Source organism: Schistocerca piceifrons, unplaced genomic scaffold (genome assembly GCF_021461385.2).
Source record: "Schistocerca piceifrons isolate TAMUIC-IGC-003096 unplaced genomic scaffold, iqSchPice1.1 HiC_scaffold_619, whole genome shotgun sequence".
Taxonomy (NCBI): domain Eukaryota; kingdom Metazoa; phylum Arthropoda; class Insecta; order Orthoptera; family Acrididae; genus Schistocerca; species Schistocerca piceifrons.
The window spans coordinates 1-25,408 of NW_025728860.1; the positions used below are offsets into that span (position 1 = coordinate 1).

The 25,408-nt window shown below is 53.9% G+C and overlaps 40 non-coding genes across 40 annotated transcripts; all 40 read left to right on the forward strand.

Moving 5' to 3' along the window:
* Nucleotides 1-235: 235 nt before the first annotated feature.
* Nucleotides 236-317, forward strand: Trnal-uag. Its single transcript has one exon. It is a non-coding gene; the product is annotated as a tRNA-Leu (tRNA).
* A 444-nt stretch (nt 318-761) lies between these two features.
* Nucleotides 762-833, forward strand: Trnae-cuc. The gene has a single exon. It is a non-coding gene; the product is annotated as a tRNA-Glu (tRNA).
* Nucleotides 834-1,219: 386 nt separating this feature from the next.
* On the forward strand, nt 1,220-1,292 carry Trnah-gug. Its single transcript has one exon. It is a non-coding gene; the product is annotated as a tRNA-His (tRNA).
* Nucleotides 1,293-2,037: 745 nt separating this feature from the next.
* On the forward strand, nt 2,038-2,119 carry Trnal-uag. The gene has a single exon. It is a non-coding gene; the product is annotated as a tRNA-Leu (tRNA).
* Nucleotides 2,120-2,563: 444 nt separating this feature from the next.
* Nucleotides 2,564-2,635, forward strand: Trnae-cuc. The gene has a single exon. It is a non-coding gene; the product is annotated as a tRNA-Glu (tRNA).
* Nucleotides 2,636-3,021: 386 nt separating this feature from the next.
* On the forward strand, nt 3,022-3,093 carry Trnah-gug. Its single transcript has one exon. It is a non-coding gene; the product is annotated as a tRNA-His (tRNA).
* A 747-nt stretch (nt 3,094-3,840) lies between these two features.
* On the forward strand, nt 3,841-3,922 carry Trnal-uag. The gene has a single exon. It is a non-coding gene; the product is annotated as a tRNA-Leu (tRNA).
* Nucleotides 3,923-4,367: 445 nt separating this feature from the next.
* Nucleotides 4,368-4,439, forward strand: Trnae-cuc. The gene has a single exon. It is a non-coding gene; the product is annotated as a tRNA-Glu (tRNA).
* A 387-nt stretch (nt 4,440-4,826) lies between these two features.
* On the forward strand, nt 4,827-4,898 carry Trnah-gug. The gene has a single exon. It is a non-coding gene; the product is annotated as a tRNA-His (tRNA).
* A 1,274-nt stretch (nt 4,899-6,172) lies between these two features.
* Trnae-cuc lies at nt 6,173-6,244 on the forward strand. The gene has a single exon. It is a non-coding gene; the product is annotated as a tRNA-Glu (tRNA).
* Nucleotides 6,245-6,630: 386 nt separating this feature from the next.
* Nucleotides 6,631-6,703, forward strand: Trnah-gug. Its single transcript has one exon. It is a non-coding gene; the product is annotated as a tRNA-His (tRNA).
* A 748-nt stretch (nt 6,704-7,451) lies between these two features.
* On the forward strand, nt 7,452-7,533 carry Trnal-uag. Its single transcript has one exon. It is a non-coding gene; the product is annotated as a tRNA-Leu (tRNA).
* Nucleotides 7,534-7,978: 445 nt separating this feature from the next.
* Nucleotides 7,979-8,050, forward strand: Trnae-cuc. The gene has a single exon. It is a non-coding gene; the product is annotated as a tRNA-Glu (tRNA).
* A 385-nt stretch (nt 8,051-8,435) lies between these two features.
* Nucleotides 8,436-8,507, forward strand: Trnah-gug. The gene has a single exon. It is a non-coding gene; the product is annotated as a tRNA-His (tRNA).
* Nucleotides 8,508-9,253: 746 nt separating this feature from the next.
* Trnal-uag lies at nt 9,254-9,335 on the forward strand. The gene has a single exon. It is a non-coding gene; the product is annotated as a tRNA-Leu (tRNA).
* Nucleotides 9,336-9,780: 445 nt separating this feature from the next.
* On the forward strand, nt 9,781-9,852 carry Trnae-cuc. Its single transcript has one exon. It is a non-coding gene; the product is annotated as a tRNA-Glu (tRNA).
* Nucleotides 9,853-10,238: 386 nt separating this feature from the next.
* On the forward strand, nt 10,239-10,310 carry Trnah-gug. Its single transcript has one exon. It is a non-coding gene; the product is annotated as a tRNA-His (tRNA).
* A 745-nt stretch (nt 10,311-11,055) lies between these two features.
* On the forward strand, nt 11,056-11,137 carry Trnal-uag. The gene has a single exon. It is a non-coding gene; the product is annotated as a tRNA-Leu (tRNA).
* A 445-nt stretch (nt 11,138-11,582) lies between these two features.
* Trnae-cuc lies at nt 11,583-11,654 on the forward strand. The gene has a single exon. It is a non-coding gene; the product is annotated as a tRNA-Glu (tRNA).
* A 386-nt stretch (nt 11,655-12,040) lies between these two features.
* Trnah-gug lies at nt 12,041-12,112 on the forward strand. Its single transcript has one exon. It is a non-coding gene; the product is annotated as a tRNA-His (tRNA).
* Nucleotides 12,113-12,859: 747 nt separating this feature from the next.
* Nucleotides 12,860-12,941, forward strand: Trnal-uag. The gene has a single exon. It is a non-coding gene; the product is annotated as a tRNA-Leu (tRNA).
* Nucleotides 12,942-13,387: 446 nt separating this feature from the next.
* Trnae-cuc lies at nt 13,388-13,459 on the forward strand. Its single transcript has one exon. It is a non-coding gene; the product is annotated as a tRNA-Glu (tRNA).
* A 385-nt stretch (nt 13,460-13,844) lies between these two features.
* Trnah-gug lies at nt 13,845-13,917 on the forward strand. Its single transcript has one exon. It is a non-coding gene; the product is annotated as a tRNA-His (tRNA).
* Nucleotides 13,918-14,663: 746 nt separating this feature from the next.
* Nucleotides 14,664-14,745, forward strand: Trnal-uag. The gene has a single exon. It is a non-coding gene; the product is annotated as a tRNA-Leu (tRNA).
* Nucleotides 14,746-15,647: 902 nt separating this feature from the next.
* On the forward strand, nt 15,648-15,719 carry Trnah-gug. The gene has a single exon. It is a non-coding gene; the product is annotated as a tRNA-His (tRNA).
* A 747-nt stretch (nt 15,720-16,466) lies between these two features.
* On the forward strand, nt 16,467-16,548 carry Trnal-uag. The gene has a single exon. It is a non-coding gene; the product is annotated as a tRNA-Leu (tRNA).
* A 445-nt stretch (nt 16,549-16,993) lies between these two features.
* Trnae-cuc lies at nt 16,994-17,065 on the forward strand. Its single transcript has one exon. It is a non-coding gene; the product is annotated as a tRNA-Glu (tRNA).
* Nucleotides 17,066-17,451: 386 nt separating this feature from the next.
* Trnah-gug lies at nt 17,452-17,523 on the forward strand. Its single transcript has one exon. It is a non-coding gene; the product is annotated as a tRNA-His (tRNA).
* A 747-nt stretch (nt 17,524-18,270) lies between these two features.
* Trnal-uag lies at nt 18,271-18,352 on the forward strand. The gene has a single exon. It is a non-coding gene; the product is annotated as a tRNA-Leu (tRNA).
* A 445-nt stretch (nt 18,353-18,797) lies between these two features.
* On the forward strand, nt 18,798-18,869 carry Trnae-cuc. Its single transcript has one exon. It is a non-coding gene; the product is annotated as a tRNA-Glu (tRNA).
* Nucleotides 18,870-19,255: 386 nt separating this feature from the next.
* Nucleotides 19,256-19,327, forward strand: Trnah-gug. Its single transcript has one exon. It is a non-coding gene; the product is annotated as a tRNA-His (tRNA).
* A 747-nt stretch (nt 19,328-20,074) lies between these two features.
* Nucleotides 20,075-20,156, forward strand: Trnal-uag. The gene has a single exon. It is a non-coding gene; the product is annotated as a tRNA-Leu (tRNA).
* A 445-nt stretch (nt 20,157-20,601) lies between these two features.
* On the forward strand, nt 20,602-20,673 carry Trnae-cuc. The gene has a single exon. It is a non-coding gene; the product is annotated as a tRNA-Glu (tRNA).
* Nucleotides 20,674-21,059: 386 nt separating this feature from the next.
* Trnah-gug lies at nt 21,060-21,131 on the forward strand. Its single transcript has one exon. It is a non-coding gene; the product is annotated as a tRNA-His (tRNA).
* A 747-nt stretch (nt 21,132-21,878) lies between these two features.
* Trnal-uag lies at nt 21,879-21,960 on the forward strand. The gene has a single exon. It is a non-coding gene; the product is annotated as a tRNA-Leu (tRNA).
* A 445-nt stretch (nt 21,961-22,405) lies between these two features.
* Trnae-cuc lies at nt 22,406-22,477 on the forward strand. Its single transcript has one exon. It is a non-coding gene; the product is annotated as a tRNA-Glu (tRNA).
* Nucleotides 22,478-22,863: 386 nt separating this feature from the next.
* On the forward strand, nt 22,864-22,935 carry Trnah-gug. Its single transcript has one exon. It is a non-coding gene; the product is annotated as a tRNA-His (tRNA).
* Nucleotides 22,936-23,682: 747 nt separating this feature from the next.
* Trnal-uag lies at nt 23,683-23,764 on the forward strand. The gene has a single exon. It is a non-coding gene; the product is annotated as a tRNA-Leu (tRNA).
* Nucleotides 23,765-24,209: 445 nt separating this feature from the next.
* Nucleotides 24,210-24,281, forward strand: Trnae-cuc. The gene has a single exon. It is a non-coding gene; the product is annotated as a tRNA-Glu (tRNA).
* A 386-nt stretch (nt 24,282-24,667) lies between these two features.
* Trnah-gug lies at nt 24,668-24,739 on the forward strand. Its single transcript has one exon. It is a non-coding gene; the product is annotated as a tRNA-His (tRNA).
* Nucleotides 24,740-25,408: the final 669 nt, after the last annotated feature.

A 25,408-nucleotide genomic window follows, 5' to 3' on the forward strand; every position in this document is an offset into this window, starting at 1 on the left:
AACCTGGTCACGGCACGAAAACGTCTCTTGACGCTGTCTCCTTAACTGCGACAGCTACAGACAAGTGGCGTCGCTACCATACGGCGGGCACGGCTTTTTCTTGCGTTGGATGGCCTAAAGAGACGCTTCCAGTGGGAGAGCAGTGGAAATACATGGCACGGCGATTGCCAAGATACTTCCATTTCGAAGTGATCTTTGTAGTACAAACGAAACGTTTTGCCGCTGCTGATCCAACGGTAACGTGGCCGAGCGGTCTAAGGCGCTGGTTTTAGGCACCAGTCTCTCCGGAGGCGTGGGTTCGAATCCCACCGTTGCCACTTTTTACGTCTCATTTTTGTGCCGTTGCGGTGTGTTCTCGTGGGGTAGGACGCAGCTCTTGTGACGCGCGTGTTGTGTAGGTAGCGTGGCCGAGCGGTCTAAGGCGCTGGTTTCAGGCACCATTCTCTTCGGAGGCGTGGGTTCCAATCCCACAGCTGCCGAACGTGTAATGTTTCCTGTGTCGAAGGCAGATGCACTCATTGCCCGCAAAGGAAACAACACAACAACGCGTGAGCGTCTGCTTGGTGAATTGTCGTAGAACAGTGCGTGGTGCAACGACAGGATTTGTAGGCACCTTTTGCTCTCATCATTGCTGGCGTTCGTCTCCACGAAATGCGTCCGAGCACGCCGTTCTATAACGCGAGAGAGTGGATTTTTTACAGTTGTCGTCAGTTAACCGTTGGCGGCTGCTGCGTTCGCTGGAAAGAGCACTTCCGTCGTTATCCGGTTTGGTCTAGTGGCTAGGATACCTGGCTCTCAACGAGGAGGCCCGGGTTCGATTCCCGGTACCGGACTTGCGCGTTTTTCTTGCTCCTCCTATGCGACTTGTCTCGACTTTGCTCGACTGACGCTACGCTGACGCGTGCAGAAAGCTACGTTAAGTATGACTCGCGGCAACACCTGACGGCGAGAGAGATGCGGCGTCTATCCACTTGTTATCGAGCCACATACCGGTACCTGTAGTCAAGAGGCTTGGAGGACTGCAAGACATTGCCACGGAGGTGAATGCAGCTAACCACTGTAGTTAGAGTCCTGACAGCGCAGGCACGTTCATTTGCTCGTATACATGTGATGGAGACCGTGTCTGACACTGCTGTGGCGTACACCTTGGCCTAGGCTTTGCTGGGTATCGCCACTTGCATTGCAGCCAGCTGCCTTCGCGGGCGCCTCCGTGGCCATGGCCGTGATCGGTCTAGTGGTTAGGACATTGCGTTGTGGCCGCAATAACCCAGGTTCGAATCCTGGTCACGGCAATTTTGAAAGTTTTGCCTTGCTGCCGTTGCAATGGCGAGTACTCGAAATGACAGTACTCTCTTGATTTTTTCACTCGTGTTCCGCAGGCCGCAGTTAGCACTACCACTTCATCCCCAACACGTAATGTCGCCTCCCAGAGCGCAGACGTCCGCTGCTCTCTGTAGTCGAAAAGGGCAGTCGTTTGAAGTGCGATGGATGAGCAGCCAGTCGCAGCAGAACAGGAAGCTGTGGCGTGCACTGTTTCTACAATGCTAGGAACACTGGCGCACCAAGCAGCGCATGTAGCGTGGCCGAGCGCTTTAAGGCGCTGGTTTAAGGCACCAGTCTCTCTGTAGGCGCGGTTTCGAATCCGTAGCTGCCGGGGGTTTTGATGTGATCGCGTTAACCTGCCGCTTTTCCTTCAAGTGTAACCTCCTTGAGCTCACATATGTTTGATACATGGAGCATTCTAACTCCGTCTGACAGTTACAGCTACGATACTTTAGTGGTTAAGGAAAGCCCAGGTTCGAAACCTGGTCACGGCACGAAAACGTCTCTTGACGCTGTCTCCTTAACTGCGACAGCTACAGACAAGTGGCGTCGCTACCATACGGCGGGCACGGCTTTTTCTTGCGTTGGATGGCCTAAAGAGACGCTTCCAGTGGGAGAGCAGTGGAAATACATGGCACGGCGATTGCCAAGATACTTCCATTTCGAAGTGATCTTTGTAGTACAAACGAAACGTTTTGCCGCTGCTGATCCAACGGTAACGTGGCCGAGCGGTCTAAGGCGCTGGTTTTAGGCACCAGTCTCTCCGGAGGCGTGGGTTCGAATCCCACCGTTGCCACTTTTTACGTCTCATTTTTGTGCCGTTGCGGTGTGTTCTCGTGGGTAGGACGCAGCTCTTGTGACGCGCGTGTTGTGTAGGTAGCGTGGCCGAGCGGTCTAAGGCGCTGGTTTCAGGCACCATTCTCTTCGGAGGCGTGGGTTCCAATCCCACAGCTGCCGAACGTGTAATGTTTCCTGTGTCGAAGGCAGATGCACTCATTGCCCGCAAAGGAAACAACACAACAACGCGTGAGCGTCTGCTTGGTGAATTGTCGTAGAACAGTGCGTGGTGCAACGACAGGATTTGTAGGCACCTTTTGCTCTCATCATTGCTGGCGTTCGTCTCCACGAAATGCGTCCGGAGCACGCCGTTCTATAACGCGAGAGAGTGGATTTTTTACAGTTGTCGTCAGTTAACCGTTGGCGGCTGCTGCGTTCGCTGGAAAGAGCACTTCCGTCGTTATCCGGTTTGGTCTAGTGGCTAGGATACCTGGCTCTCAACGAGGAGGCCCGGGTTCGATTCCCGGTACCGGACTTGCGCGTTTTTCTTGCTCCTCCTATGCGACTTGTCTCGACTTTGCTCGACTGACGCTACGCTGACGCGTGCAGAAAGCTACGTTAAGTATGACTCGCGGCAACACCTGACGGCGAGAGAGATGCGGCGTCTATCCACTTGTTATCGAGCCACATACCGGTACCTGTAGTCAAGAGGCTTGGAGGACTGCAAGACATTGCCACGGAGGTGAATGCAGCTAACCACTGTAGTTAGAGTCCTGACAGCGCAGGCACGTTCATTTGCTCGTATACATGTGATGGAGACCGTGTCTGACACTGCTGTGGCGTACACCTTGGCCTAGGCTTTGCTGGGTATCGCCACTTGCATTGCAGCCAGCTGCCTTCGCGGGCGCCTCCGTGGCCATGGCCGTGATCGTCTAGTGGTTAGGACATTGCGTTGTGGCCGCAATAACCCAGGTTCGAATCCTGGTCACGGCAATTTTGAAAGTTTTGCCTTGCTGCCGTTGCAATGGCGAGTACTCGAAATGACAGTACTCTCTTGATTTTTTCACTCGTGTTCCGCAGGCCGCAGTTAGCACTACCACTTCATCCCCAACACGTAATGTCGCCTCCCAGAGCGCAGACGTCCGCTGCTCTCTGTAGTCGAAAAGGGCAGTCGTTTGAAGTGCGATGGATGAGCAGCCAGTCGCAGCAGAACAGGAAGCTGTGGCGTGCACTGTTTCTACAAATGCTAGGAACACTGGCGCACCAAGCAGCGCATGTAGCGTGGCCGAGCGCTTTAAGGCGCTGGTTTAAGGCACCAGTCTCTCTGTAGGCGCGGTTTCGAATCCCGTAGCTGCCGGGGGTTTTGATGTGATCGCGTTAACCTGCCGCTTTTCCTTCAAGTGTAACCTCCTTGAGCTCACATATGTTTGATACATGGAGCATTCTAACTCCGTCTGACAGTTACAGCTACGATACTTTAGTGGTTAAGGAAAGCCCAGGTTCGAAACCTGGTCACGGCACGAAAACGTCTCTTGACGCTGTCTCCTTAACTGCGACAGCTACAGACAAGTGGCGTCGCTACCATACGGCGGGCACGGCTTTTTCTTGCGTTGGATGGCCTAAAGAGACGCTTCCAGTGGGAGAGCAGTGGAAATACATGGCACGGCGATTGCCAAGATACTTCCATTTCGAAGTGATCTTTGTAGTACAAACGAAACGTTTTGCCGCTGCTGATCCAACGGTAACGTGGCCGAGCGGTCTAAGGCGCTGGTTTTAGGCACCAGTCTCTCCGGAGGCGTGGGTTCGAATCCCACCGTTGCCACTTTTTACGTCTCATTTTTGTGCCGTTGCGGTGTGTTCTCGTGGGGTAGGACGCAGCTCTTGTGACGCGCGTGTTGTGTAGGTAGCGTGGCCGAGCGGTCTAAGGCGCTGGTTTCAGGCACCATTCTCTTCGGAGGCGTGGGTTCCAATCCCACAGCTGCCGAACGTGTAATGTTTCCTGTGTCGAAGGCAGATGCACTCATTGCCCGCAAAGGAAACAACACAACAACGCGTGAGCGTCTGCTTGGTGAATTGTCGTAGAACAGTGCGTGGTGCAACGACAGGATTTGTAGGCACCTTTTGCTCTCATCATTGCTGGCGTTCGTCTCCACGAAATGCGTCCGGAGCACGCCGTTCTATAACGCGAGAGAGTGGATTTTTTACAGTTGTCGTCAGTTAACCGTTGGCGGCTGCTGCGTTCGCTGGAAAGAGCACTTCCGTCGTTATCCGGTTTGGTCTAGTGGCTAGGATACCTGGCTCTCAACGAGGAGGCCCGGGTTCGATTCCCGGTACCGGACTTGCGCGTTTTTTCTTGCTCCTCCTATGCGACTTGTCTCGACTTTGCTCGACTGACGCTACGCTGACGCGTGCAGAAAGCTACGTTAAGTATGACTCGCGGCAACACCTGACGGCGAGAGAGATGCGGCGTCTATCCACTTGTTATCGAGCCACATACCGGTACCTGTAGTCAAGAGGCTTGGAGGACTGCAAGACATTGCCACGGAGGTGAATGCAGCTAACCACTGTAGTTAGAGTCCTGACAGCGCAGGCACGTTCATTTGCTCGTATACATGTGATGGAGACCGTGTCTGACACTGCTGTGGCGTACACCTTGGCCTAGGCTTTGCTGGGTATCGCCACTTGCATTGCAGCCAGCTGCCTTCGCGGGCGCCTCCGTGGCCATGGCCGTGATCGTCTAGTGGTTAGGACATTGCGTTGTGGCCGCAATAACCCAGGTTCGAATCCTGGTCACGGCAATTTTGAAAGTTTTGCCTTGCTGCCGTTGCAATGGCGAGTACTCGAAATGACAGTACTCTCTTGATTTTTTCACTCGTGTTCCGCAGGCCGCAGTTAGCACTACCACTTCATCCCCAACACGTAATGTCGCCTCCCAGAGCGCAGACGTCCGCTGCTCTCTGTAGTCGAAAAGGGCAGTCGTTTGAAGTGCGATGGATGAGCAGCCAGTCGCAGCAGAACAGGAAGCTGTGGCGTGCACTGTTTCTACAAATGCTAGGAACACTGGCGCACCAAGCAGCGCATGTAGCGTGGCCGAGCGCTTTAAGGCGCTGGTTTAAGGCACCAGTCTCTCTGTAGGCGCGGTTTCGAATCCCGTAGCTGCCGGGGGTTTTGATGTGATCGCGTTAACCTGCCGCTTTTCCTTCAAGTGTAACCTCCTTGAGCTCACATATGTTTGATACATGGAGCATTCTAACTCCGTCTGACAGTTACAGCTACGATACTTTTAGTGGTTAAGGAAAGCCCAGGTTCGAAACCTGGTCACGGCACGAAAACGTCTCTTGACGCTGTCTCCTTAACTGCGACAGCTACAGACAAGTGGCGTCGCTACCATACGGCGGGCACGGCTTTTTCTTGCGTTGGATGGCCTAAAGAGACGCTTCCAGTGGGAGAGCAGTGGAAATACATGGCACGGCGATTGCCAAGATACTTCCATTTCGAAGTGATCTTTGTAGTACAAACGAAACGTTTTGCCGCTGCTGATCCAACGGTAACGTGGCGAGCGGTCTAAGGCGCTGGTTTTAGGCACCAGTCTCTCCGGAGGCGTGGGTTCGAATCCCACCGTTGCCACTTTTTACGTCTCATTTTTGTGCCGTTGCGGTGTGTTCTCGTGGGGTAGGACGCAGCTCTTGTGACGCGCGTGTTGTGTAGGTAGCGTGGCCGAGCGGTCTAAGGCGCTGGTTTCAGGCACCATTCTCTTCGGAGGCGTGGGTTCCAATCCCACAGCTGCCGAACGTGTAATGTTTCCTGTGTCGAAGGCAGATGCACTCATTGCCCGCAAAGGAAACAACACAACAACGCGTGAGCGTCTGCTTGGTGAATTGTCGTAGAACAGTGCGTGGTGCAACGACAGGATTTGTAGGCACCTTTTGCTCTCATCATTGCTGGCGTTCGTCTCCACGAAATGCGTCCGGAGCACGCCGTTCTATAACGCGAGAGAGTGGATTTTTTACAGTTGTCGTCAGTTAACCGTTGGCGGCTGCTGCGTTCGCTGGAAAGAGCACTTCCGTCGTTATCCGGTTTGGTCTAGTGGCTAGGATACCTGGCTCTCAACGAGGAGGCCCGGGTTCGATTCCCGGTACCGGACTTGCGCGTTTTTCTTGCTCCTCCTATGCGACTTGTCTCGACTTTGCTCGACTGACGCTACGCTGACGCGTGCAGAAAGCTACGTTAAGTATGACTCGCGGCAACACCTGACGGCGAGAGAGATGCGGCGTCTATCCACTTGTTATCGAGCCACATACCGGTACCTGTAGTCAAGAGGCTTGGAGGACTGCAAGACATTGCCACGGAGGTGAATGCAGCTAACCACTGTAGTTAGAGTCCTGACAGCGCAGGCACGTTCATTTGCTCGTATACATGTGATGGAGACCGTGTCTGACACTGCTGTGGCGTACACCTTGGCCTAGGCTTTGCTGGGTATCGCCACTTGCATTGCAGCCAGCTGCCTTCGCGGGCGCCTCCGTGGCCATGGCCGTGATCGTCTAGTGGTTAGGACATTGCGTTGTGGCCCGCAATAACCCAGGTTCGAATCCTGGTCACGGCAATTTTGAAAGTTTTGCCTTGCTGCCGTTGCAATGGCGAGTACTCGAAATGACAGTACTCTCTTGATTTTTTCACTCGTGTTCCGCAGGCCGCAGTTAGCACTACCACTTCATCCCCAACACGTAATGTCGCCTCCCAGAGCGCAGACGTCCGCTGCTCTCTGTAGTCGAAAAGGGCAGTCGTTTGAAGTGCGATGGCATGAGCAGCCAGTCGCAGCAGAACAGGAAGCTGTGGCGTGCACTGTTTCTACAAATGCTAGGAACACTGGCGCACCAAGCAGCGCATGTAGCGTGGCCGAGCGCTTTAAGGCGCTGGTTTAAGGCACCAGTCTCTCTGTAGGCGCGGTTTCGAATCCCGTAGCTGCCGGGGGTTTTGATGTGATCGCGTTAACCTGCCGCTTTTCCTTCAAGTGTAACCTCCTTGAGCTCACATATGTTTGATACATGGAGCATTCTAACTCCGTCTGACAGTTACAGCTACGATACTTTAGTGGTTAAGGAAAGCCCAGGTTCGAAACCTGGTCACGGCACGAAAACGTCTCTTGACGCTGTCTCCTTAACTGCGACAGCTACAGACAAGTGGCGTCGCTACCATACGGCGGGCACGGCTTTTTCTTGCGTTGGATGGCCTAAAGAGACGCTTCCAGTGGGAGAGCAGTGGAAATACATGGCACGGCGATTGCCAAGATACTTCCATTTCGAAGTGATCTTTGTAGTACAAACGAAACGTTTTGCCGCTGCTGATCCAACGGTAACGTGGCCGAGCGGTCTAAGGCGCTGGTTTTAGGCACCAGTCTCTCCGGAGGCGTGGGTTCGAATCCCACCGTTGCCACTTTTTACGTCTCATTTTTGTGCCGTTGCGGTGTGTTCTCGTGGGGTAGGACGCAGCTCTTGTGACGCGCGTGTTGTGTAGGTAGCGTGGCCGAGCGGTCTAAGGCGCTGGTTTCAGGCACCATTCTCTTCGGAGGCGTGGGTTCCAATCCCACAGCTGCCGAACGTGTAATGTTTCCTGTGTCGAAGGCAGATGCACTCATTGCCCGCAAAGGAAACAACACAACAACGCGTGAGCGTCTGCTTGGTGAATTGTCGTAGAACAGTGCGTGGTGCAACGACAGGATTTGTAGGCACCTTTTGCTCTCATCATTGCTGGCGTTCGTCTCCACGAAATGCGTCCGGAGCACGCCGTTCTATAACGCGAGAGAGTGGATTTTTTACAGTTGTCGTCAGTTAACCGTTGGCGGCTGCTGCGTTCGCTGGAAAGAGCACTTCCGTCGTTATCCGGTTTGGTCTAGTGGCTAGGATACCTGGCTCTCAACGAGGAGGCCCGGGTTCGATTCCCGGTACCGGACTTGCGCGTTTTTCTTGCTCCTCCTATGCGACTTGTCTCGACTTTGCTCGACTGACGCTACGCTGACGCGTGCAGAAAGCTACGTTAAGTATGACTCGCGGCAACACCTGACGGCGAGAGAGATGCGGCGTCTATCCACTTGTTATCGAGCCACATACCGGTACCTGTAGTCAAGAGGCTTGGAGGACTGCAAGACATTGCCAAGGAGGTGAATGCAGCTAACCACTGTAGTTAGAGTCCTGACAGCGCAGCACGTTCATTTGCTCGTATACATGTGATGGAGACCGTGTCTGACACTGCTGTGGCGTACACCTTGGCCTAGGCTTTGCTGGGTATCGCCACTTGCATTGCAGCCAGCTGCCTTCGCGGGCGCCTCCGTGGCCATGGCCGTGATCGTCTAGTGGTTAGGACATTGCGTTGTGGCCGCAATAACCCAGGTTCGAATCCTGGTCACGGCAATTTTGAAAGTTTTGCCTTGCTGCCGTTGCAATGGCGAGTACTCGAAATGACAGTACTCTCTTGATTTTTTCACTCGTGTTCCGCAGGCCGCAGTTAGCACTACCACTTCATCCCCAACACGTAATGTCGCCTCCCAGAGCGCAGACGTCCGCTGCTCTCTGTAGTCGAAAAGGGCAGTCGTTTGAAGTGCGATGGATGAGCAGCCAGTCGCAGCAGAACAGGAAGCTGTGGCGTGCACTGTTTCTACAAATGCTAGGAACACTGGCGCACCAAGCAGCGCATGTAGCGTGGCCGAGCGCTTTAAGGCGCTGGTTTAAGGCACCAGTCTCTCTGTAGGCGCGGTTTCGAATCCCGTAGCTGCCGGGGGTTTTGATGTGATCGCGTTAACCTGCCGCTTTTCCTTCAAGTGTAACCTCCTTGAGCTCACATATGTTTGATACATGGAGCATTCTAACTCCGTCTGACAGTTACAGCTACGATACTTTAGTGGTTAAGGAAAGCCCAGGTTCGAAACCTGGTCACGGCACGAAAACGTCTCTTGACGCTGTCTCCTTAACTGCGACAGCTACAGACAAGTGGCGTCGCTACCATACGGCGGGCACGGCTTTTTCTTGCGTTGGATGGCCTAAAGAGACGCTTCAGTGGGAGAGCAGTGGAAATACATGGCACGGCGATTGCCAAGATACTTCCATTTCGAAGTGATCTTTGTAGTACAAACGAAACGTTTTGCCGCTGCTGATCCAACGGTAACGTGGCCGAGCGGTCTAAGGCGCTGGTTTTAGGCACCAGTCTCTCCGGAGGCGTGGGTTCGAATCCCACCGTTGCCACTTTTTACGTCTCATTTTTGTGCCGTTGCGGTGTGTTCTCGTGGGGTAGGACGCAGCTCTTGTGACGCGCGTGTTGTGTAGGTAGCGTGGCCGAGCGGTCTAAGGCGCTGGTTTCAGGCACCATTCTCTTCGGAGGCGTGGGTTCCAATCCCACAGCTGCCGAACGTGTAATGTTTCCTGTGTCGAAGGCAGATGCACTCATTGCCCGCAAAGGAAACAACACAACAACGCGTGAGCGTCTGCTTGGTGAATTGTCGTAGAACAGTGCGTGGTGCAACGACAGGATTTGTAGGCACCTTTTGCTCTCATCATTGCTGGCGTTCGTCTCCACGAAATGCGTCCGGAGCACGCCGTTCTATAACGCGAGAGAGTGGATTTTTTACAGTTGTCGTCAGTTAACCGTTGGCGGCTGCTGCGTTCGCTGGAAAGAGCACTTCCGTCGTTATCCGGTTTGGTCTAGTGGCTAGGATACCTGGCTCTCAACGAGGAGGCCCGGGTTCGATTCCCGGTACCGGACTTGCGCGTTTTTCTTGCTCCTCCTATGCGACTTGTCTCGACTTTGCTCGACTGACGCTACGCTGACGCGTGCAGAAAGCTACGTTAAGTATGACTCGCGGCAACACCTGACGGCGAGAGAGATGCGGCGTCTATCCACTTGTTATCGAGCCACATACCGGTACCTGTAGTCAAGAGGCTTGGAGGACTGCAAGACATTGCCAAGGAGGTGAATGCAGCTAACCACTGTAGTTAGAGTCCTGACAGCGCAGGCACGTTCATTTGCTCGTATACATGTGATGGAGACCGTGTCTGACACTGCTGTGGCGTACACCTTGGCCTAGGCTTTGCTGGGTATCGCCACTTGCATTGCAGCCAGCTGCCTTCGCGGGCGCCTCCGTGGCCATGGCCGTGATCGTCTAGTGGTTAGGACATTGCGTTGTGGCCGCAATAACCCAGGTTCGAATCCTGGTCACGGCAATTTTGAAAGTTTTGCCTTGCTGCCGTTGCAATGGCGAGTACTCGAAATGACAGTACTCTCTTGATTTTTTCACTCGTGTTCCGCAGGCCGCAGTTAGCACTACCACTTCATCCCCAACACGTAATGTCGCCTCCCAGAGCGCAGACGTCCGCTGCTCTCTGTAGTCGAAAAGGGCAGTCGTTTGAAGTGCGATGGATGAGCAGCCAGTCGCAGCAGAACAGGAAGCTGTGGCGTGCACTGTTTCTACAAATGCTAGGAACACTGGCGCACCAAGCAGCGCATGTAGCGTGGCCGAGCGCTTTAAGGCGCTGGTTTAAGGCACCAGTCTCTCTGTAGGCGCGGTTTCGAATCCGTAGCTGCCGGGGGTTTTGATGTGATCGCGTTAACCTGCCGCTTTTCCTTCAAGTGTAACCTCCTTGAGCTCACATATGTTTGATACATGGAGCATTCTAACTCCGTCTGACAGTTACAGCTACGATACTTTAGTGGTTAAGGAAAGCCCAGGTTCGAAACCTGGTCACGGCACGAAAACGTCTCTTGACGCTGTCTCCTTAACTGCGACAGCTACAGACAAGTGGCGTCGCTACCATACGGCGGGCACGGCTTTTTCTTGCGTTGGATGGCCTAAAGAGACGCTTCCAGTGGGAGAGCAGTGGAAATACATGGCACGGCGATTGCCAGATACTTCCATTTCGAAGTGATCTTTGTAGTACAAACGAAACGTTTTGCCGCTGCTGATCCAACGGTAACGTGGCCGAGCGGTCTAAGGCGCTGGTTTTAGGCACCAGTCTCTCCGGAGGCGTGGGTTCGAATCCCACCGTTGCCACTTTTTACGTCTCATTTTTGTGCCGTTGCGGTGTGTTCTCGTGGGGTAGGACGCAGCTCTTGTGACGCGCGTGTTGTGTAGGTAGCGTGGCCGAGCGGTCTAAGGCGCTGGTTTCAGGCACCATTCTCTTCGGAGGCGTGGGTTCCAATCCCACAGCTGCCGAACGTGTAATGTTTCCTGTGTCGAAGGCAGATGCACTCATTGCCCGCAAAGGAAACAACACAACAACGCGTGAGCGTCTGCTTGGTGAATTGTCGTAGAACAGTGCGTGGTGCAACGACAGGATTTGTAGGCACCTTTTGCTCTCATCATTGCTGGCGTTCGTCTCCACGAAATGCGTCCGGAGCACGCCGTTCTATAACGCGAGAGAGTGGATTTTTTACAGTTGTCGTCAGTTAACCGTTGGCGGCTGCTGCGTTCGCTGGAAAGAGCACTTCCGTCGTTATCCGGTTTGGTCTAGTGGCTAGGATACCTGGCTCTCAACGAGGAGGCCCGGGTTCGATTCCCGGTACCGGACTTGCGCGTTTTTCTTGCTCCTCCTATGCGACTTGTCTCGACTTTGCTCGACTGACGCTACGCTGACGCGTGCAGAAAGCTACGTTAAGTATGACTCGCGGCAACACCTGACGGCGAGAGAGATGCGGCGTCTATCCACTTGTTATCGAGCCACATACCGGTACCTGTAGTCAAGAGGCTTGGAGGACTGCAAGACATTGCCAAGGAGGTGAATGCAGCTAACCACTGTAGTTAGAGTCCTGACAGCGCAGGCACGTTCATTTGCTCGTATACATGTGATGGAGACCGTGTCTGACACTGCTGTGGCGTACACCTTGGCCTAGGCTTTGCTGGGTATCGCCACTTGCATTGCAGCCAGCTGCCTTCGCGGGCGCCTCCGTGGCCATGGCCGTGATCGTCTAGTGGTTAGGACATTGCGTTGTGGCCGCAATAACCCAGGTTCGAATCCTGGTCACGGCAATTTTGAAAGTTTTGCCTTGCTGCCGTTGCAATGGCGAGTACTCGAAATGACAGTACTCTCTTGATTTTTTCACTCGTGTTCCGCAGGCCGCAGTTAGCACTACCACTTCATCCCCAACACGTAATGTCGCCTCCCAGAGCGCAGACGTCCGCTGCTCTCTGTAGTCGAAAAGGGCAGTCGTTTGAAGTGCGATGGATGAGCAGCCAGTCGCAGCAGAACAGGAAGCTGTGGCGTGCACTGTTTCTACAAATGCTAGGAACACTGGCGCACCAAGCAGCGCATGTAGCGTGGCCGAGCGCTTTAAGGCGCTGGTTTAAGGCACCAGTCTCTCTGTAGGCGCGGTTTCGAATCCCGTAGCTGCCGGGGGTTTTGATGTGATCGCGTTAACCTGCCGCTTTTCCTTCAAGTGTAACCTCCTTGAGCTCACATATGTTTGATACATGGAGCATTCTACTCCGTCTGACAGTTACAGCTACGATACTTTAGTGGTTAAGGAAAGCCCAGGTTCGAAACCTGGTCACGGCACGAAAACGTCTCTTGACGCTGTCTCCTTAACTGCGACAGCTACAGACAAGTGGCGTCGCTACCATACGGCGGGCACGGCTTTTTTCTTGCGTTGGATGGCCTAAAGAGACGCTTCCAGTGGGAGAGCAGTGGAAATACATGGCACGGCGATTGCCAAGATACTTCCATTTCGAAGTGATCTTTGTAGTACAAACGAAACGTTTTGCCGCTGCTGATCCAACGGTAACGTGGCCGAGCGGTCTAAGGCGCTGGTTTTAGGCACCAGTCTCTCCGGAGGCGTGGGTTCGAATCCCACCGTTGCCACTTTTTACGTCTCATTTTTGTGCCGTTGCGGTGTGTTCTCGTGGGGTAGGACGCAGCTCTTGTGACGCGCGTGTTGTGTAGGTAGCGTGGCCGAGCGGTCTAAGGCGCTGGTTTCAGGCACCATTCTCTTCGGAGGCGTGGGTTCCAATCCCACAGCTGCCGAACGTGTAATGTTTCCTGTGTCGAAGGCAGATGCACTCATTGCCCGCAAAGGAAACAACACAACAACGCGTGAGCGTCTGCTTGGTGAATTGTCGTAGAACAGTGCGTGGTGCAACGACAGGATTTGTAGGCACCTTTTGCTCTCATCATTGCTGGCGTTCGTCTCCACGAAATGCGTCCGGAGCACGCCGTTCTATAACGCGAGAGAGTGGATTTTTTACAGTTGTCGTCAGTTAACCGTTGGCGGCTGCTGCGTTCGCTGGGAAAGAGCACTTCCGTCGTTATCCGGTTTGGTCTAGTGGCTAGGATACCTGGCTCTCAACGAGGAGGCCCGGGTTCGATTCCCGGTACCGGACTTGCGCGTTTTTCTTGCTCCTCCTATGCGACTTGTCTCGACTTTGCTCGACTGACGCTACGCTGACGCGTGCAGAAAGCTACGTTAAGTATGACTCGCGGCAACACCTGACGGCGAGAGAGATGCGGCGTCTATCCACTTGTTATCGAGCCACATACCGGTACCTGTAGTCAAGAGGCTTGGAGGACTGCAAGACATTGCCAAGGAGGTGAATGCAGCTAACCACTGTAGTTAGAGTCCTGACAGCGCAGGCACGTTCATTTGCTCGTATACATGTGATGGAGACGTGTCTGACACTGCTGTGGCGTACACCTTGGCCTAGGCTTTGCTGGGTATCGCCACTTGCATTGCAGCCAGCTGCCTTCGCGGGCGCCTCCGTGGCCATGGCCGTGATCGTCTAGTGGTTAGGACATTGCGTTGTGGCCGCAAATAACCCAGGTTCGAATCCTGGTCACGGCAATTTGAAAGTTTTGCCTTGCTGCCGTTGCAATGGCGAGTACTCGAAATGACAGTACTCTCTTGATTTTTTCACTCGTGTTCCGCAGGCCGCAGTTAGCACTACCACTTCATCCCCAACACGTAATGTCGCCTCCCAGAGCGCAGACGTCCGCTGCTCTCTGTAGTCGAAAAGGGCAGTCGTTTGAAGTGCGATGGATGAGCAGCCAGTCGCAGCAGAACAGGAAGCTGTGGCGTGCACTGTTTCTACAAATGCTAGGAACACTGGCGCACCAAGCAGCGCATGTAGCGTGGCCGAGCGCTTTAAGGCGCTGGTTTAAGGCACCAGTCTCTCTGTAGGCGCGGTTTCGAATCCCGTAGCTGCCGGGGGTTTTGATGTGATCGCGTTAACCTGCCGCTTTTCCTTCAAGTGTAACCTCCTTGAGCTCACATATGTTTGATACATGGAGCATTCTAACTCCGTCTGACAGTTACAGCTACGATACTTTAGTGGTTAAGGAAAGCCCAGGTTCGAAACCTGGTCACGGCACGAAAACGTCTCTTGACGCTGTCTCCTTAACTGCGACAGCTACAGACAAGTGGCGTCGCTACCATACGGCGGGCACGGCTTTTTCTTGCGTTGGATGGCCTAAAGAGACGCTTCCAGTGGGAGAGCAGTGGAAATACATGGCACGGCGATTGCCAAGATACTTCCATTTCGAAGTGATCTTTGTAGTACAAACGAAACGTTTTGCCGCTGCTGATCCAACGGTAACGTGGCCGAGCGGTCTAAGGCGCTGGTTTTAGGCACCAGTCTCTCCGGAGGCGTGGGTTCGAATCCCACCGTTGCCACTTTTTACGTCTCATTTTTGTGCCGTTGCGGTGTGTTCTCGTGGGGTAGGACGCAGCTCTTGTGACGCGCGTGTTGTGTAGGTAGCGTGGCCGAGCGGTCTAAGGCGCTGGTTTCAGGCACCATTCTCTTCGGAGGCGTGGGTTCCAATCCCACAGCTGCCGAACGTGTAATGTTTCCTGTGTCGAAGGCAGATGCACTCATTGCCCGCAAAGGAAACAACACAACAACGCGTGAGCGTCTGCTTGGTGAATTGTCGTAGAACAGTGCGTGGTGCAACGACAGGATTTGTAGGCACCTTTTGCTCTCATCATTGCTGGCGTTCGTCTCCACGAAATGCGTCCGGAGCACGCCGTTCTATAACGCGAGAGAGTGGATTTTTTACAGTTGTCGTCAGTTAACCGTGGGCGGCTGCTGCGTTCGCTGGAAAGAGCACTTCCGTCGTTATCCGGTTTGGTCTAGTGGCTAGGATACCTGGCTCTCAACGAGGAGGCCGGGTTCGATTCCCGGTACCGGACTTGCGCGTTTTTCTTGCTCCTCCTATGCGACTTGTCTCGACTTTGCTCGACTGACGCTACGCTGACGCGTGCAGAAAGCTACGTTAAGTATGACTCGCGGCAACACCTGACGGCGAGAGAGATGCGGCGTCTATCCACTTGTTATCGAGCCACATACCGGTACCTGTAGTCAAGAGGCTTGGAGGACTGCAAGACATTGCCACGGAGGTGAATGCAGCTAACCACTGTAGTTAGAGTCCTGACAGCGCAGGCACGTTCATTTGCTCGTATACATGTGATGGAGACCGTGTCTGACACTGCTGTGGCGTACACCTTGGCCTAGGCTTTGCTGGGTATCGCCACTTGCATTGCAGCCAGCTGCCTTCGCGGGCGCCTCCGTGGCCATGGCCGTGATCGTCTAGTGGTTAGGACATTGCGTTGTGGCCGCAATAACCCAGGTTCGAATCCTGGTCACGGCAATTTTGAAAGTTTTGCCTTGCTGCCGTTGCAATGGCGAGTACTCGAAATGACAGTACTCTCTTGATTTTTTCACTCGTGTTCCGCAGGCCGCAGTTAGCACTACCACTTCATCCCCAACACGTAATGTCGCCTCCCAGAGCGCAGACGTCCGCTGCTCTCTGTAGTCGAAAAGGGCAGTCGTTTGAAGTGCGATGGATGAGCAGCCAGTCGCAGCAGAACAGGAAGCTGTGGCGTGCACTGTTTCTACAAATGCTAGGAACACTGGCGCACCAAGCAGCGCATGTAGCGTGGCCGAGCGCTTTAAGGCGCTGGTTTAAGGCACCAGTCTCTCTGTAGGCGCGGTTTCGAATCCCGTAGCTGCCGGGGGTTTTGATGTGATCGCGTTAACCTGCCGCTTTTCCTTCAAGTGTAACCTCCTTGAGCTCACATATGTTTGATACATGGAGCATTCTAACTCCGTCTGACAGTTACAGCTACGATACTTTAGTGGTTAAGGAAAGCCCAGGTTCGAAACCTGGTCACGGCACGAAAACGTCTCTTGACGCTGTCTCCTTAACTGCGACAGCTACAGACAAGTGGCGTCGCTACCATACGGCGGGCACGGCTTTTTCTTGCGTTGGATGGCCTAAAGAGACGCTTCCAGTGGGAGAGCAGTGGAAATACATGGCACGGCGATTGCCAAGATACTTCCATTTCGAAGTGATCTTTGTAGTACAAACGAAACGTTTTGCCGCTGCTGATCCAACGGTAACGTGGCCGAGCGGTCTAAGGCGCTGGTTTTAGGCACCAGTCTCTCCGGAGGCGTGGGTTCGAATCCCACCGTTGCCACTTTTTACGTCTCATTTTTGTGCCGTTGCGGTGTGTTCTCGTGGGGTAGGACGCAGCTCTTGTGACGCGCGTGTTGTGTAGGTAGCGTGGCCGAGCGGTCTAAGGCGCTGGTTTCAGGCACCATTCTCTTCGGAGGCGTGGGTTCCAATCCCACAGCTGCCGAACGTGTAATGTTTCCTGTGTCGAAGGCAGATGCACTCATTGCCCGCAAAGGAAACAACACAACAACGCGTGAGCGTCTGCTTGGTGAATTGTCGTAGAACAGTGCGTGGTGCAACGACAGGATTTGTAGGCACCTTTTGCTCTCATCATTGCTGGCGTTCGTCTCCACGAAATGCGTCCGGAGCACGCCGTTCTATAACGCGAGAGAGTGGATTTTTTACAGTTGTCGTCAGTTAACCGTGGGCGGCTGCTGCGTTCGCTGGAAAGAGCACTTCCGTCGTTATCCGGTTTGGTCTAGTGGCTAGGATACCTGGCTCTCAACGAGGAGGCCCGGGTTCGATTCCCGGTACCGGACTTGCGCGTTTTTCTTGCTCCTCCTATGCGACTTGTCTCGACTTTGCTCGACTGACGCTACGCTGACGCGTGCAGAAAGCTACGTTAAGTATGACTCGCGGCAACACCTGACGGCGAGAGAGATGCGGCGTCTATCCACTTGTTATCGAGCCACATACCGGTACCTGTAGTCAAGAGGCTTGGAGGACTGCAAGACATTGCCACGGAGGTGAATGCAGCTAACCACTGTAGTTAGAGTCCTGACAGCGCAGGCACGTTCATTTGCTCGTATACATGTGATGGAGACCGTGTCTGACACTGCTGTGGCGTACACCTTGGCCTAGGCTTTGCTGGGTATCGCCACTTGCATTGCAGCCAGCTGCCTTCGCGGGCGCCTCCGTGGCCATGGCCGTGATCGTCTAGTGGTTAGGACATTGCGTTGTGGCCGCAATAACCCAGGTTCGAATCCTGGTCACGGCAATTTTGAAAGTTTTGCCTTGCTGCCGTTGCAATGGCGAGTACTCGAAATGACAGTACTCTCTTGATTTTTTCACTCGTGTTCCGCAGGCCGCAGTTAGCACTACCACTTCATCCCCAACACGTAATGTCGCCTCCCAGAGCGCAGACGTCCGCTGCTCTCTGTAGTCGAAAAGGGCAGTCGTTTGAAGTGCGATGGATGAGCAGCCAGTCGCAGCAGAACAGGAAGCTGTGGCGTGCACTGTTTCTACAAATGCTAGGAACACTGGCGCACCAAGCAGCGCATGTAGCGTGGCCGAGCGCTTTAAGGCGCTGGTTTAAGGCACCAGTCTCTCTGTAGGCGCGGTTTCGAATCCCGTAGCTGCCGGGGGTTTTGATGTGATCGCGTTAACCTGCCGCTTTTCCTTCAAGTGTAACCTCCTTGAGCTCACATATGTTTGATACATGGAGCATTCTAACTCCGTCTGACAGTTACAGCTACGATACTTTAGTGGTTAAGGAAAGCCCAGGTTCGAAACCTGGTCACGGCACGAAAACGTCTCTTGACGCTGTCTCCTTAACTGCGACAGCTACAGACAAGTGGCGTCGCTACCATACGGCGGGCACGGCTTTTTCTTGCGTTGGATGGCCTAAAGAGACGCTTCCAGTGGGAGAGCAGTGGAAATACATGGCACGGCGATTGCCAAGATACTTCCATTTCGAAGTGATCTTTGTAGTACAAACGAAACGTTTTGCCGCTGCTGATCCAACGGTAACGTGGCCGAGCGGTCTAAGGCGCTGGTTTTAGGCACCAGTCTCTCCGGAGGCGTGGGTTCGAATCCCACCGTTGCCACTTTTTACGTCTCATTTTTGTGCCGTTGCGGTGTGTTCTCGTGGGGTAGGACGCAGCTCTTGTGACGCGCGTGTTGTGTAGGTAGCGTGGCCGAGCGGTCTAAGGCGCTGGTTTCAGGCACCATTCTCTTCGGAGGCGTGGGTTCCAATCCCACAGCTGCCGAACGTGTAATGTTTCCTGTGTCGAAGGCAGATGCACTCATTGCCCGCAAAGGAAACAACACAACAACGCGTGAGCGTCTGCTTGGTGAATTGTCGTAGAACAGTGCGTGGTGCAACGACAGGATTTGTAGGCACCTTTTGCTCTCATCATTGCTGGCGTTCGTCTCCACGAAATGCGTCCGGAGCACGCCGTTCTATAACGCGAGAGAGTGGATTTTTTACAGTTGTCGTCAGTTAACCGTTGGCGGCTGCTGCGTTCGCTGGAAAGAGCACTTCCGTCGTTATCCGGTTTGGTCTAGTGGCTAGGATACCTGGCTCTCAACGAGGAGGCCCGGGTTCGATTCCCGGTACCGGACTTGCGCGTTTTTCTTGCTCCTCCTATGCGACTTGTCTCGACTTTGCTCGACTGACGCTACGCTGACGCGTGCAGAAAGCTACGTTAAGTATGACTCGCGGCAACACCTGACGGCGAGAGAGATGCGGCGTCTATCCACTTGTTATCGAGCCACATACCGGTACCTGTAGTCAAGAGGCTTGGAGGACTGCAAGACATTGCCACGGAGGTGAATGCAGCTAACCACTGTAGTTAGAGTCCTGACAGCGCAGGCACGTTCATTTGCTCGTATACATGTGATGGAGACCGTGTCTGACACTGCTGTGGCGTACACCTTGGCCTAGGCTTTGCTGGGTATCGCCACTTGCATTGCAGCCAGCTGCCTTCGCGGGCGCCTCCGTGGCCATGGCCGTGATCGTCTAGTGGTTAGGACATTGCGTTGTGGCCGCAATAACCCAGGTTCGAATCCTGGTCACGGCAATTTTGAAAGTTTTGCCTTGCTGCCGTTGCAATGGCGAGTACTCGAAATGACAGTACTCTCTTGATTTTTTCACTCGTGTTCCGCAGGCCGCAGTTAGCACTACCACTTCATCCCCAACACGTAATGTCGCCTCCCAGAGCGCAGACGTCCGCTGCTCTCTGTAGTCGAAAAGGGCAGTCGTTTGAAGTGCGATGGATGAGCAGCCAGTCGCAGCAGAACAGGAAGCTGTGGCGTGCACTGTTTCTACAAATGCTAGGAACACTGGCGCACCAAGCAGCGCATGTAGCGTGGCCGAGCGCTTTAAGGCGCTGGTTTAAGGCACCAGTCTCTCTGTAGGCGCGGTTTCGAATCCCGTAGCTGCCGGGGGTTTTGATGTGATCGCGTTAACCTGCCGCTTTTCCTTCAAGTGTAACCTCCTTGAGCTCACATATGTTTGATACATGGAGCATTCTAACTCCGTCTGACAGTTACAGCTACGATACTTTAGTGGTTAAGGAAAGCCCAGGTTCGAAACCTGGTCACGGCACGAAAACGTCTCTTGACGCTGTCTCCTTAACTGCGACAGCTACAGACAAGTGGCGTCGCTACCATACGGCGGGCACGGCTTTTTCTTGCGTTGGATGGCCTAAAGAGACGCTTCCAGTGGGAGAGCAGTGGAAATACATGGCACGGCGATTGCCAAGATACTTCCATTTCGAAGTGATCTTTGTAGTACAAACGAAACGTTTTGCCGCTGCTGATCCAACGGTAACGTGGCCGAGCGGTCTAAGGCGCTGGTTTTAGGCACCAGTCTCTCCGGAGGCGTGGGTTCGAATCCCACCGTTGCCACTTTTTACGTCTCATTTTTGTGCCGTTGCGGTGTGTTCTCGTGGGGTAGGACGCAGCTCTTGTGACGCGCGTGTTGTGTAGGTAGCGTGGCCGAGCGGTCTAAGGCGCTGGTTTCAGGCACCATTCTCTTCGGAGGCGTGGGTTCCAATCCCACAGCTGCCGAACGTGTAATGTTTCCTGTGTCGAAGGCAGATGCACTCATTGCCCGCAAAGGAAACAACACAACAACGCGTGAGCGTCTGCTTGGTGAATTGTCGTAGAACAGTGCGTGGTGCAACGACAGGATTTGTAGGCACCTTTTGCTCTCATCATTGCTGGCGTTCGTCTCCACGAAATGCGTCCGGAGCACGCCGTTCTATAACGCGAGAGAGTGGATTTTTTACAGTTGTCGTCAGTTAACCGTTGGCGGCTGCTGCGTTCGCTGGAAAGAGCACTTCCGTCGTTATCCGGTTTGGTCTAGTGGCTAGGATACCTGGCTCTCAACGAGGAGGCCCGGGTTCGATTCCCGGTACCGGACTTGCGCGTTTTTCTTGCTCCTCCTATGCGACTTGTCTCGACTTTGCTCGACTGACGCTACGCTGACGCGTGCAGAAAGCTACGTTAAGTATGACTCGCGGCAACACCTGACGGCGAGAGAGATGCGGCGTCTATCCACTTGTTATCGAGCCACATACCGGTACCTGTAGTCAAGAGGCTTGGAGGACTGCAAGACATTGCCACGGAGGTGAATGCAGCTAACCACTGTAGTTAGAGTCCTGACAGCGCAGGCACGTTCATTTGCTCGTATACATGTGATGGAGACCGTGTCTGACACTGCTGTGGCGTACACCTTGGCCTAGGCTTTGCTGGGTATCGCCACTTGCATTGCAGCCAGCTGCCTTCGCGGGCGCCTCCGTGGCCATGGCCGTGATCGTCTAGTGGTTAGGACATTGCGTTGTGGCCGCAATAACCCAGGTTCGAATCCTGGTCACGGCAATTTTGAAAGTTTTGCCTTGCTGCCGTTGCAATGGCGAGTACTCGAAATGACAGTACTCTCTTGATTTTTTCACTCGTGTTCCGCAGGCCGCAGTTAGCACTACCACTTCATCCCCAACACGTAATGTCGCCTCCCAGAGCGCAGACGTCCGCTGCTCTCTGTAGTCGAAAAGGGCAGTCGTTTGAAGTGCGATGGATGAGCAGCCAGTCGCAGCAGAACAGGAAGCTGTGGCGTGCACTGTTTCTACAAATGCTAGGAACACTGGCGCACCAAGCAGCGCATGTAGCGTGGCCGAGCGCTTTAAGGCGCTGGTTTAAGGCACCAGTCTCTCTGTAGGCGCGGTTTCGAATCCCGTAGCTGCCGGGGGTTTTGATGTGATCGCGTTAACCTGCCGCTTTTCCTTCAAGTGTAACCTCCTTGAGCTCACATATGTTTGATACATGGAGCATTCTAACTCCGTCTGACAGTTACAGCTACGATACTTTAGTGGTTAAGGAAAGCCCAGGTTCGAAACCTGGTCACGGCACGAAAACGTCTCTTGACGCTGTCTCCTTAACTGCGACAGCTACAGACAAGTGGCGTCGCTACCATACGGCGGGCACGGCTTTTTCTTGCGTTGGATGGCCTAAAGAGACGCTTCCAGTGGGAGAGCAGTGGAAATACATGGCACGGCGATTGCCAAGATACTTCCATTTCGAAGTGATCTTTGTAGTACAAACGAAACGTTTTGCCGCTGCTGATCCAACGGTAACGTGGCCGAGCGGTCTAAGGCGCTGGTTTTAGGCACCAGTCTCTCCGGAGGCGTGGGTTCGAATCCCACCGTTGCCACTTTTTACGTCTCATTTTTGTGCCGTTGCGGTGTGTTCTCGTGGGGTAGGACGCAGCTCTTGTGACGCGCGTGTTGTGTAGGTAGCGTGGCCGAGCGGTCTAAGGCGCTGGTTTCAGGCACCATTCTCTTCGGAGGCGTGGGTTCCAATCCCACAGCTGCCGAACGTGTAATGTTTCCTGTGTCGAAGGCAGATGCACTCATTGCCCGCAAAGGAAACAACACAACAACGCGTGAGCGTCTGCTTGGTGAATTGTCGTAGAACAGTGCGTGGTGCAACGACAGGATTTGTAGGCACCTTTTGCTCTCATCATTGCTGGCGTTCGTCTCCACGAAATGCGTCCGGAGCACGCCGTTCTATAACGCGAGAGAGTGGATTTTTTACAGTTGTCGTCAGTTAACCGTTGGCGGCTGCTGCGTTCGCTGGAAAGAGCACTTCCGTCGTTATCCGGTTTGGTCTAGTGGCTAGGATACCTGGCTCTCAACGAGGAGGCCCGGGTTCGATTCCCGGTACCGGACTTGCGCGTTTTTCTTGCTCCTCCTATGCGACTTGTCTCGACTTTGCTCGACTGACGCTACGCTGACGCGTGCAGAAAGCTACGTTAAGTATGACTCGCGGCAACACCTGACGGCGAGAGAGATGCGGCGTCTATCCACTTGTTATCGAGCCACATACCGGTACCTGTAGTCAAGAGGCTTGGAGGACTGCAAGACATTGCCACGGAGGTGAATGCAGCTAACCACTGTAGTTAGAGTCCTGACAGCGCAGGCACGTTCATTTGCTCGTATACATGTGATGGAGACCGTGTCTGACACTGCTGTGGCGTACACCTTGGCCTAGGCTTTGCTGGGTATCGCCACTTGCATTGCAGCCAGCTGCCTTCGCGGGCGCCTCCGTGGCCATGGCCGTGATCGTCTAGTGGTTAGGACATTGCGTTGTGGCCGCAATAACCCAGGTTCGAATCCTGGTCACGGCAATTTTGAAAGTTTTGCCTTGCTGCCGTTGCAATGGCGAGTACTCGAAATGACAGTACTCTCTTGATTTTTTCACTCGTGTTCCGCAGGCCGCAGTTAGCACTACCACTTCATCCCCAACACGTAATGTCGCCTCCCAGAGCGCAGACGTCCGCTGCTCTCTGTAGTCGAAAAGGGCAGTCGTTTGAAGTGCGATGGATGAGCAGCCAGTCGCAGCAGAACAGGAAGCTGTGGCGTGCACTGTTTCTACAAATGCTAGGAACACTGGCGCACCAAGCAGCGCATGTAGCGTGGCCGAGCGCTTTAAGGCGCTGGTTTAAGGCACCAGTCTCTCTGTAGGCGCGGTTTCGAATCCCGTAGCTGCCGGGGGTTTTGATGTGATCGCGTTAACCTGCCGCTTTTCCTTCAAGTGTAACCTCCTTGAGCTCACATATGTTTGATACATGGAGCATTCTAACTCCGTCTGACAGTTACAGCTACGATACTTTAGTGGTTAAGGAAAGCCCAGGTTCGAAACCTGGTCACGGCACGAAAACGTCTCTTGACGCTGTCTCCTTAACTGCGACAGCTACAGACAAGTGGCGTCGCTACCATACGGCGGGCACGGCTTTTTCTTGCGTTGGATGGCCTAAAGAGACGCTTCCAGTGGGAGAGCAGTGGAAATACATGGCACGGCGATTGCCAAGATACTTCCATTTCGAAGTGATCTTTGTAGTACAAACGAAACGTTTTGCCGCTGCTGATCCAACGGTAACGTGGCCGAGCGGTCTAAGGCGCTGGTTTTAGGCACCAGTCTCTCCGGAGGCGTGGGTTCGAATCCCACCGTTGCCACTTTTTACGTCTCATTTTTGTGCCGTTGCGGTGTGTTCTCGTGGGGTAGGACGCAGCTCTTGTGACGCGCGTGTTGTGTAGGTAGCGTGGCCGAGCGGTCTAAGGCGCTGGTTTCAGGCACCATTCTCTTCGGAGGCGTGGGTTCCAATCCCACAGCTGCCGAACGTGTAATGTTTCCTGTGTCGAAGGCAGATGCACTCATTGCCCGCAAAGGAAACAACACAACAACGCGTGAGCGTCTGCTTGGTGAATTGTCGTAGAACAGTGCGTGGTGCAACGACAGGATTTGTAGGCACCTTTTGCTCTCATCATTGCTGGCGTTCGTCTCCACGAAATGCGTCCGGAGCACGCCGTTCTATAACGCGAGAGAGTGGATTTTTTACAGTTGTCGTCAGTTAACCGTTGGCGGCTGCTGCGTTCGCTGGAAAGAGCACTTCCGTCGTTATCCGGTTTGGTCTAGTGGCTAGGATACCTGGCTCTCAACGAGGAGGCCCGGGTTCGATTCCCGGTACCGGACTTGCGCGTTTTTCTTGCTCCTCCTATGCGACTTGTCTCGACTTTGCTCGACTGACGCTACGCTGACGCGTGCAGAAAGCTACGTTAAGTATGACTCGCGGCAACACCTGACGGCGAGAGAGATGCGGCGTCTATCCACTTGTTATCGAGCCACATACCGGTACCTGTAGTCAAGAGGCTTGGAGGACTGCAAGACATTGCCACGGAGGTGAATGCAGCTAACCACTGTAGTTAGAGTCCTGACAGCGCAGGCACGTTCATTTGCTCGTATACATGTGATGGAGACCGTGTCTGACACTGCTGTGGCGTACACCTTGGCCTAGGCTTTGCTGGGTATCGCCACTTGCATTGCAGCCAGCTGCCTTCGCGGGCGCCTCCGTGGCCATGGCCGTGATCGTCTAGTGGTTAGGACATTGCGTTGTGGCCGCAATAACCCAGGTTCGAATCCTGGTCACGGCAATTTTGAAAGTTTTGCCTTGCTGCCGTTGCAATGGCGAGTACTCGAAATGACAGTACTCTCTTGATTTTTTCACTCGTGTTCCGCAGGCCGCAGTTAGCACTACCACTTCATCCCCAACACGTAATGTCGCCTCCCAGAGCGCAGACGTCCGCTGCTCTCTGTAGTCGAAAAGGGCAGTCGTTTGAAGTGCGATGGATGAGCAGCCAGTCGCAGCAGAACAGGAAGCTGTGGCGTGCACTGTTTCTACAAATGCTAGGAACACTGGCGCACCAAGCAGCGCATGTAGCGTGGCCGAGCGCTTTAAGGCGCTGGTTTAAGGCACCAGTCTCTCTGTAGGCGCGGTTTCGAATCCCGTAGCTGCCGGGGGTTTTGATGTGATCGCGTTAACCTGCCGCTTTTCCTTCAAGTGTAACCTCCTTGAGCTCACATATGTTTGATACATGGAGCATTCTAACTCCGTCTGACAGTTACAGCTACGATACTTTAGTGGTTAAGGAAAGCCCAGGTTCGAAACCTGGTCACGGCACGAAAACGTCTCTTGACGCTGTCTCCTTAACTGCGACAGCTACAGACAAGTGGCGTCGCTACCATACGGCGGGCACGGCTTTTTCTTGCGTTGGATGGCCTAAAGAGACGCTTCCAGTGGGAGAGCAGTGGAAATACATGGC